Below are 10,721 nucleotides of genomic sequence, written 5' to 3'. Positions count from 1 at the left end.
ATCCTCCACGGTGTTCGAGAGTTCGAACCCTACTTCAAGCTCAAGCACAACGTTGTAGGCGTTCTCGGGTTCTCGTCGATTCAGAAGTGCACCGCCGCCATGAGGATGCTTGTATACGGAGCACCTGCCGATACACAGGATGACTACCTTCGTATGAGTGAGTCTACTGCCATTGAGTGCATGTACAAGTTTTGCCGAGCTGTGGTGGGAAAGTTTGGCAAATACTACTTGAGAGGGCCAACTGAGGAAGAGACAGCAAGGATCATGGCACAAAATGCTGCCAGAGAATCATGCCAGGACACATGTTGGTCCCTGTGAGTGTCAGTGCCCTCTTGCGGAGGTTGATCATGAGTTGCCTGCAGATTTTGCTGATTTCCTCGCCATGCATGTAGAGATCCGTGATAGCAATGTTCACGAGCAACTGCAAGCAGATCTCGTTGAGCATTTGTGGATGATCAAAGGATTATCAGCAAATGCCGCGGCACCTTGTTCTCGTCCTATTTATTACATTTGTTTAGTTGTTTCATTGTTTGTTGTATTTTAAAGCTGGTCTCCACAAACATATTTATTTGTATGCTATATTTAATAAATGGTTGTATTTTCAAAAACCCTTATTTCATGTTTGGGGGCGGCATTTGGGGGACGCGACTGGGGAGCGACGTCCCCCAAACGCGGCACGAACAAAACAAGCCCCCCAAACGCTCGATCGGGTGCCGTTTGGGGGACGGTTTGGGGGACGCGACTGGAGATGCTCTAACGGTGGCTTTATGGCGGTTGATGGTGCTGATAGAAGCTTAATGGCGTCGCCACCGTTTCCTGCCCGTGCCCACTATTTCTCGATGCGCCCCCGTCCACGTCACCGTTTCCCACCACGCTCTCCTGCCCAATGATACGCGTACAACACGCGTCCGTTGGGAACCCCAAGAGGAAGGTGTGATGCGTACAGCGGCAAGTTTTTCCTCAGTATGAAACCAAGGTTTATCGAACCAGTAGGAGCCAAGAAGCATGTTGAAGGTTGATGGCGGCGGGATGTAGTGCGGCGCAACACCAGAGATTCCGGCGCCAACGTGGAACCTGCACAACACAACCAAAGTACTTTGCCCCAACGAAACAGTGAGGTTGTCAATCTCACCGGCTTGCTGTAACAAAGGATTCACCGTATTGTGTGGAAGATGATTGTTTGCAGAAAACAGTAGAACAGTATTGCAGTAGATTGTATTTCAGTATAGAGAATTGGACCGGGGTCCACAGTTCACTAGAGGTGTCTCTCCCATAAGATAACAACATGTTGGGTGAACAAATTACAGTTGGGCAATTGACAAATAAAGAGGGCATGACCATGCACATACATATTATGATGAGTATAGTGAGATTTAATTGGGCATTACGACAAAGTACATAGACCGCTATCCAGCATGCATCTATGCCTAAAAAGTCCACCTTCAGGTTATCATCCGAACCCCCTCCAGTATTAAGTTGCTAACAACAGACAATTGCATTAAGTATTGCGCGTAATGTAATCAGTGACTACATCCTTGAACATAGCACCAATGTTTTATCCCTAGTGGCAACATCACATCCATAACCTTAGAGGTTCTTGTCACCCCTCCAGATTCACGGAGACATGAACCCACTATCGAGCATAAATACTCCCTCTTGGAGTTACTAGCATCAACTTGGCCAGAGCATCTACTAATAACGGAGAGCATGCAAGATCATAAACAACACATAGACATAACTTTGATAATCAACATAACAAGTATTCTCTATTCATCGGATCCCAACAAACGCAACATATGGAATTACAGATAGATGATCTTGATCATGTTAGGCAGCTCACAAGATCCGACAATTAAGCACAATGGGGAGAAGACAACCATCTAGCTACTGTTATGGACCCATAGTCCAGGGGTAGACTACTCACTCATCACTCCGGAGGCGACCATGGCGGCGTAGAGTCCTCCGGGAGATGATTCCTGATACGTCTCCGACGTATCGATAATTTCTTATGTTCCATGCCACATTATTGATGATATCTACATGTTTTATGCACATTTTATGTCATATTCGTGCATTTTCTGGAACTAACCTATTAACAAGATGCCGAAGTGCCGCTTCGTTGTTTTACGCTATTTTTGGTTTCAGAAATCCTAGTAACGAAATATTCTCGGAATTGGACGAAATCAACGCCCAGGGTCCTATTTTGCCACGAAGCTTCCAGAGGACCGAAGAGGAGACGAAGTGGGGCCACGAGGTGGCGACACCCTAGGGCGGCGCGGCCCCTGCCCTGGCCGCGCGGCCCTGTGGTGTGGGCCCCTCGTGCCGCCTCCTGACCTGTCCTTCCGCCTACTTAAATCCTTCGTCGCAAAACCCCCAGTACCGAGAGCCACGATACGGAAAACCTTCCAGAGACGCCGCCGCCGCCAATCCCATCTCGGGGGATTCAGGAGATCGCCTCCGGCACCCTGCCGGAGAGGGGAATCATCTCCCGGAGGACTCTACGCCGCCATGGTCGCCTCCGGAGTGATGTGTGAGTAGTCTACCCCTGGACTATGAGTCCATAGCAGTAGCTGGATGGTTGTCTTCTCCCCATTGTGCTTAATTGTCGGATCTTGTGAGCTGCCTAACATGATCAAGATCATCTATCTGTAATTCTATATGTTGCGTTTGTTGGGATCCGATGAATAGAGAATACTTGTTATGTTGATTATCAAAGTTATGTCTATGTGTTGTTTATGATCTTGCATGCTCTCCGTTACTAGTAGATGCTCCGGCCAAGTAGATGCTTGTAACTCCAAGAGGGAGTATTTATGCTCGATAGTGGGTTCATGTCTCCGTGAATGCGGAGGAGTGACAAGAACCACTAAGGTTACGGATGTGCTTGTTGCCACTAGGGATAAAACATTAGTGCTATGTTCAAGGATGTAGTCACTAGTTACATTACGCGCAATACTTAATGCAATTGTCCGTTGTTAGCAACTTAATACCGGAGGGGTTCGGATGATAACCTGAAGGTGGACTTTTTAGGCATAGATGCAGTTGGATGGCGGTCTATGTACTTTGTCGTAATGCCCAATTAAATCTCACTATACTCATCATGATATGTATGTGCATGGTCATGCTCTCTTTATTTGTCAATTGCCCAACTGTAATTTGTTCACCCAACATGCTCGTTCGTCTTATGGGAGAGACACCTCTAGTGAACTGTGGACCCCGGTCCAATTCTCTATACTGAAATACAATCTATCGCAATACTGTTCTCATCGTTTTCTCGCAAACAATCATCATCCACACTATACATCTAATCCTTTGTTACAGCAAGCCGGTGAGATTGACAACCTCACTGTTTCGTTGGGGCAAAGTACTTTGGTTGTGTTGTGCAGGTTCCACGTTGGCGCCGGAATCCCTGGTGTTGCGCCGCACTACATCCCGCCGCCATCAACCTTCAACGTGCTTCTTGGCTCCTACTCGGTTCGATAAACCTTGGTTTCATACTGAGAGAAAACTTGCCGCTGTACGCATCACACCTTCCTCTTGGGGTTCCCAACGGACGCGTGTTGTACGCGTATCAAGCTCTTTTTCTGGCGCCGTTGCCGGGGAGATCAAGACACGCTGCAAGGGGAGTCTCCACTTCCCAATCTCTTTACTTTGTTTTTGTCTTGCTTAGTTTTATTTACTACTTTGTTTGCTGCACTAAATCAAAATACAAAAAAATTAGTTGCTAGTTTTACTTTATTTGCTATCTTGTTTGCTATATCAAAAACACAAAAAAAAAATTAATTAGTTACTTTTGTTACCATGTCTAGCTCTGAACCTGTTGCTTCTTCGCCTGAAGAATTAGTCTTCACTTTTAAACAAGGGGATGAGGAGAGTTTTAAGGATGCTTGGTCTAGAATTTTTACTTCTTATCATAAAACTGAACCTCAAATGACTCTAAGTTTGCTCCTTAGTAATTTTTATTTTGGTCTTATGATTCGTTATAGATATGCTTTGGATGCTTTAGTGGGAGGAGATTTCCTTCATTGCAATGGGGATCAAGCTTTTAATGCCATAAAGAAGTTGGTTGCATCACATGATTTAGCTAATAACTTTGATTCAGCCCTTATTAGCATTTATAATAGATTAAACAATCTCGAGATAAGTACATCTCGCCTGGATGACAACTACCACCATGTTCGTAATCGTCTTGAACAAGTTTTAGTGAACTCTAAACCTTCATTATGGGATCCTACTGTTAAAATTATTATCGGTGATCAAACTCTTCGTGCCAACTGTGATATTATGTCTGAATTTTGCCTTATACCTGAGAGCATTTATAAATCTTTGAAACTTTGGGGAGTTGATGAAGGGGGAGAAGAAATAACTCTCATTGATAACTCTGTTATAATTCCTAAGGGAATAGCCGCAGGTGTGCATACAACCATTCTTGGAAGAACAATATCCATTGATTATCTTGTTATTGAATGTGTAGGGACAGGAAAAATCACACTCGGAAGATCCCTGCTAAAACTATTGGGAGCAGTCATAGATGTGGGAGAAGGCATCCTGGATTTCACCTCTATACCAGGGGGGAATCATACATTTCCTAAATCAAAGAGAAAGAAAAACAACAAGAAAGGTAAGGGTAAAGCCCAAGGTAAGGATGATGCACCACCCTTCGATAATACTTGATACACACTTTCTGCGCCTAGCTGAAAGACGTTAAAGAAAAGCGCTTATGGGAGACAACCCATGGTTTTTACTACAGTACTTTGTTTTTATTTTGTGTCTTGGAAGTTGTTTACTACTGTAGCAACCTCTCCTTATCTTATTTTAGTGTTTTATTGTGCCAAGTAAAGTCGTTGATAGTAAAGTTCATACTAGATTTAGATTACTGCGCAGAAACAGATTTCTTTGCTGTCACAAATCTGGGCTGTTTTCTCTGTAGGTAACTCAGAAAATTATGCCAATTTACGTGAGTGATCCTCAGATATGTACGCAACTTTCATTCAATTTGAGCATTTTCATTTGAGCAAGTATGGTGCCTCGATAAAATTCGTCAATACGAACTGTTCTGTTTTGACAGATTCTGCCTTTTATTTCGCATTGCCTCTTTTGCTATGTTGGATGAATTTCTTTGATCCATTAATGTCCAGTAGCTTTATGCAATGACCAGAAGTGTTAAGAATGATTGTGTCACGTCTGAACATGTTAATTTTTATTGTCCACTAACCCTCTAATGAGTTGTTCTAAGTTTGGTGTGGAGGAAGTTTTCAAGGATCAAGAGAGGAGTATGATGCAACATGATCAAGGAGAGTGAAAGCTCTAAGCTTGGGGATGCCCCGGTGGTTCACCCCTGCATATTCTAAGAAGACTCAAGCATCTAAGCTTGGGGATGCCCAAGGCATCCCCTTCTTCATCGACAACATTATCAGGTTCCTCCCCCGAAACTATATTTTTATTCCATCACATCTTATGTGCTTTGCTTGGAGCGTCGGTTTGTTTTTGTTTTTGTTTTGTTTGAATAAAATGGATCCTAGCATTCACTTTGTGGGAGAGAGACACGCTCCGCTGTAGCATATGGACAAATATGTCCTTAGGCTCTACTCATAGTATTCATGGCGAAGTTTCTTCTTCGTTAAATTGTTATATGGTTGAAATTGGAAAATGATACATGTAGTAAATTGCTATAATGTCTTGGATAATGTGATACTTGGCAATTGTTGTGCTCATGTTTAAGCTCTTGCATCATATACTTTGCACCTATTAATGAAGAAATACATAGAGCATGCTAAAATTTGGTTTGCATATTTGGTTTCTCTAAGGTCTAGATAATTTCTAGTATTGAGTTTGAACAACAAGGAAAACGGTGTAGAGTCTTATAATGTTTACAATATGTCTTTTATGTGAGTTTTTGCTGCACCGGTTCATCCTTGTGTTTGTTTCAAATAGCCTTGCTAGCCTAAACCTTGTATCGAGAGGGAATACCTCTCATGCATCCAAAATACTTGAGCCAACCACTATGCCATTTGTGTCCACCATACCTACCTACTACATGGTATTTTCCGCCATTCCAAAGTAAATTGCTTGAGTGCTACCTTTAAAATTCCATCATTCACCTTTGCAATATATAGCTCATGGGACAAATAGCTTAAAAACTATTGTGGTATTGAATATGTACTTATGCACTTTATCTCTTATTAAGTTGCTTGTTGTGCGATAACCATGTTCACTGGGGACGCCATCAACTACTCTTTGTTGAATTTCATGTGAGTTGCTATGCATGTTCGTCTTGTCTGAAGTAAGAGAGATCTACCACCTTATGGTTAAGCATGCATATTGTTAGAGAAGAACATTGGGCCGCTAACTAAAGCCATGATCCATGGTGGAAGTTTCAGTTTTGGACATATATCCTCAATCTCATATGAGAAAATTATTAATTGTTGTTACATGCTTATGCATAAAAGAGGAGTCCATTATTTGTTGTCTATGTTGTCCCGGTATGGATGTCTAAGTTGAGAATAATCAATAGCGAGAAATCCAATGCGAGCTTTCTCCTTAGACCTTTGTACAGGCGGCATAGAGGTACCCCTTTGTGACACTTGGTTAAAACATGTGCCTTGTGATGATCCGGTAGTCCAAGCTAATTAGGACAAGGTGCGGGCACTATTAGTATACTATGCATGAGGCTTGCAACTTGTAAGATATAATTTACATGATACATATGCTTTATTACTACCGTTGACAAAATTGTTTCATGTTTTCAAAATCAAAGCTCTAGCACAAATATAGCAATCGATGCTTTTCCTCTATGGAGGACCATTCTTTTACTTTCATTGTTGAGTCAGTTCACCTATTTCTCTCCACCTCAAGAAGCAAACACTTGTGTGAACTGTGCATTGATTCCTACATACTTGCATATTGCACTTATTATATTACTCTATGTTGACAATTATCCATGAGATATACATGTTACAAGTTGAAAGCAACCGCTGAAACTTAATCTTCCTTTGTGTTGCTTCAATGCCTTTACTTTGAATTATTGCTTTATGAGTTAACTCTTATGCAAGACTTATTGATGCTTGTCTTGAAGTACTATTCATGAAAAGTCTTTGCTATATGATTCACTTGTTTACTCATGTCATATACATTGTTTTGATCGCTGCATTCACTACATATGCTTTACAAATAGTATGATTAAGGTTATGATGGCATGTCACTCCAGAAATTATCTTTGTTATCGTTTTACCTGCTTGGGACGAGCAGAACTAAGCTTGGGGATGCTGATACGTCTCCGACGTATCGATAATTTCTTATGTTCCATGCCACATTATTGATGATATCTACATGTTTTATGCACATTTTATGTCATATTCGTGCATTTTCTGGAACTAACCTATTAACAAGATGCCGAAGTGCCAGTTGCGGTTTTCTGCTGTTTTTGGTTTCAGAAATCCTAGTAACGAAATATTCTCGGAATTGGATGAAATCAACGCCCAGGGTCCTATTTTGCCACGAAGCTTCCAGAGGACCGAAGAGGAGACGAAGTGGGGCCACGAGGTGGCGACACCCTAGGGCGGCGCGGCCCCTGCCCTGGCCGCGCGGCCCTGTGGTGTGGGCCCCTCGTGCCGCCTCCTGACCTGCCCTTCCGCCTACTTAAAGCCTCCGTCGCGAAACCCCCAGTACCGAGAGCCACGATACGGAAAACCTTCCGGAGACGCCGCCGCCGCCAATCCCATCTCGGGGGATTCAGGAGATCGCCTCCGGCACCCTGCCGGAGAGGGGAATCATCTCCCGGAGGACTCTACGCCGCCATGGTCGCCTCCGGAGTGATGTGTGAGTAGTCTACCCCTGGACTATGGGTCCATAGCAGTAGCTAGATGGTTGTCTTCTCCCCATTGTGCTTAATTGTCGGAGCTTGTGAGCTGCCTAACATGATCAAGATCATCTATCTGTAATTCTATATGTTGCGTTTGTTGGGATCCGATGAATAGAGAATACTTGTTATGTTGATTATCAAAGTTATGTCTATGTGTTGTTTATGATCTTGCATGCTCTCCGTTACTAGTAGATGCTCTGGCCAAGTAGATGCTTGTAACTCCAAGAGGGAGTATTATGCTCGATAGTGGGTTCATGTCTCCGTGAATCTGGGAAAGTGACAGAAATCTCTAAGATTATGGATGTGCTGTTGCCACTAGGGATAAAACATTAGTGCTATGTTCGAGGGATAGTCACTGATTACATTACGCGCAATACTTAATGCAATTGTCTGTTGTTAGCAACTTAATACTGGAGGGGTTCGGATGATAACCTGAAGGTGGACTTTTTAGGCATAGATGCATGCTGGATAGCGGTCTATGTACTTTGTCGTAATGCCCAATTAAATCTCACAATACTCATCATAATATGTATGTGCATGGTCATGCCCTCTTTATTTGTCAATTGCCCAACTGTAATTTGTTCACCCAACATGCTTGTTTATCTTATGGGAGAGACACCTCTAGTGAACTGTGGACCCCGGTCCAATTCTCTATACTGAAATACAATCTACCGCAATATCTGTTCTACTGTTTTCTCGCAAACAATCATCATCCACACTATACATCTAATCCTTTGTTACAGCAAGCCGGTGAGATTGACAACCTCACTGTTTCGTTGGGGCAAAGTACTTTGGTTGTGTTGTGCAGGTTCCACGTTGGCGCCGGAATCCCTGGTGTTGCGCCGCACTACATCCCGCCGCCATCAACCTTCAACGTGCTTCTTGGCTCCTACTGGTTCGATAAACCTTGGTTTCATACTGAGGGAAAACTTGCCGCTGTACGCATCACACCTTCCTCTTGGGGTTCCCAACGGACGCGTGTTGTACGCGTATCAATTCCCCTCTCCGGCAGGGTGCCGGAGGCGATCTCCTGAATCCCCCGAGATGGGATTGGCGGCGGCGGCGTCTCAGTAAGGTTTTCCGTATCGTGGCTCTCGGTACTGGGGGTTTCGCGACGGAGGCTTTAAGTAGGCGGAAGGGCAGGTCAGGATGGGGCACGAGGGGCCCACACCCTAGGTCGGCGCGGCCAGGGCTTGGGCCGTGCCGCCCTATGGTGTCGCCACCTCGTGGCCCCACTTCGTCTCCTCTTCGGTCTTCTGGAAGCTTCGTGGCAAAATAGGACCCTGGGCGTTGATTTCGTCCAATTCGAGAATATTTCGTTACTAGGATTTCTGAAACCAAAAATAGCGTAAAACGACAAGCGGCACTTCGGCATCTTGTTAATAGGTTAGTTCCAGAAAATGCACGAATATGACATAAAGTGTGCATAAAACATGTAGATAACATCAATAATGTGGCATGGAACACAAGAAATTATCGATACGTTGGAGACGTATCAGCATCCCCAAGCTTAGTTCTGCCCGTCCCGAGCAGGTAAAATGATAACAAAGATAATTTCTGGAGTGACATGCCATCATAACCTTGATCATACTATTTGTAAAGAATATGTAGTGAATGCAGCGATCAAAACAATGTATATGACATGAGTAAACAAGTGAATCATAAAGCAAAGACTTTTCATGAATAGTACTTCAAGACAAGCATCAATAAGTCTTGCATAAGAGTTAACTCATAAAGCAATAATTCAAAGTAAAAGCATTGAAGCAACACAAAGGAAGATTAAGTTTCAGCGGTTACTTTCAACTTGTAACATGTATATCTCATGGATAATTGTCAACATAGAGTAATATAATAAGTGCAATATGCAAGTATGTAGGAATCAATGCACAGTTCACACAAGTGTTTGCTTCTTGAGGTGGAGAGAAATAGGTGAACTGACTCAACAATAAAAGTAAAAGAATGGTCCTCCATAGAGGAAAGCATCGATTGCTATATTTGTGCTAGAGCTTTGATTTTGAAAACATGAAACAATTTTGTCAACGGTAGTAATAAAGCATATGTATCATGTAAATTATATCTTACAAGTTGCAAGCCTCATGCATAGTATACTAATAGTGCCCGCACCTTGTCCTAATTAGCTTGGACTACCGGATTATCGCAGTGCACATGTTTTAACCAAGTGTCACAAAGGGGTACCTCTATGCCGCCTGTACAAAGGTCTAAGGAGAAAGCTCGCATTGGATTTCTCGCTATTGATTATTCTCAACTTAGACATCCATACCGGGACAACATAGACAATAGATAATGGACTCCTCTTTTATGCATAAGCATGTAACAACAATTAATAATTTTCTCATATGAGATTGAGGATATATGTCCAAAACTGAAACTTCCACCATGGATCATGGCTTTAGTTAGCGCCCCAATGTTCTTCTCTAACAATATGCATGCTTAACCATAAGGTGGTAGATCTCTCTTACTTCAGACAAGACGAACATGCATAGCAACTCACATGAAATTCAACAAAGAATAGTTGATGGCGTCCCCAGTGAACATGGTTATCGCACAACGAGCAACTTAATAAGAGATAAAGTGCATAAGTACATATTCAATACCATAATAGTTTTTAAGCTATTTGTCCCATGAGCTATATATTGTAAAGGTGAATGATGGAATTTTAAAGGTAGCACTCAAGCAATTTACTTTGGAATGGCAGAGAAATACCATATAGTAGGTAGGTATGGTGGACACAAATGGCATAGTGGTTGGCTCAAGGATTTTGGATGCATGAGAAGTAATCCCTCTCGATACAAGGTTTAGGCTAGCAAGGCTATTTGAAACAAACTGTAACATCCCAAGTTTC

Source organism: Lolium rigidum, chromosome 6 (genome assembly GCF_022539505.1).
Source record: "Lolium rigidum isolate FL_2022 chromosome 6, APGP_CSIRO_Lrig_0.1, whole genome shotgun sequence".
Classification (NCBI taxonomy): domain Eukaryota; kingdom Viridiplantae; phylum Streptophyta; class Magnoliopsida; order Poales; family Poaceae; genus Lolium; species Lolium rigidum.
Note: the sequence above shows the minus strand (reverse complement) of the source record.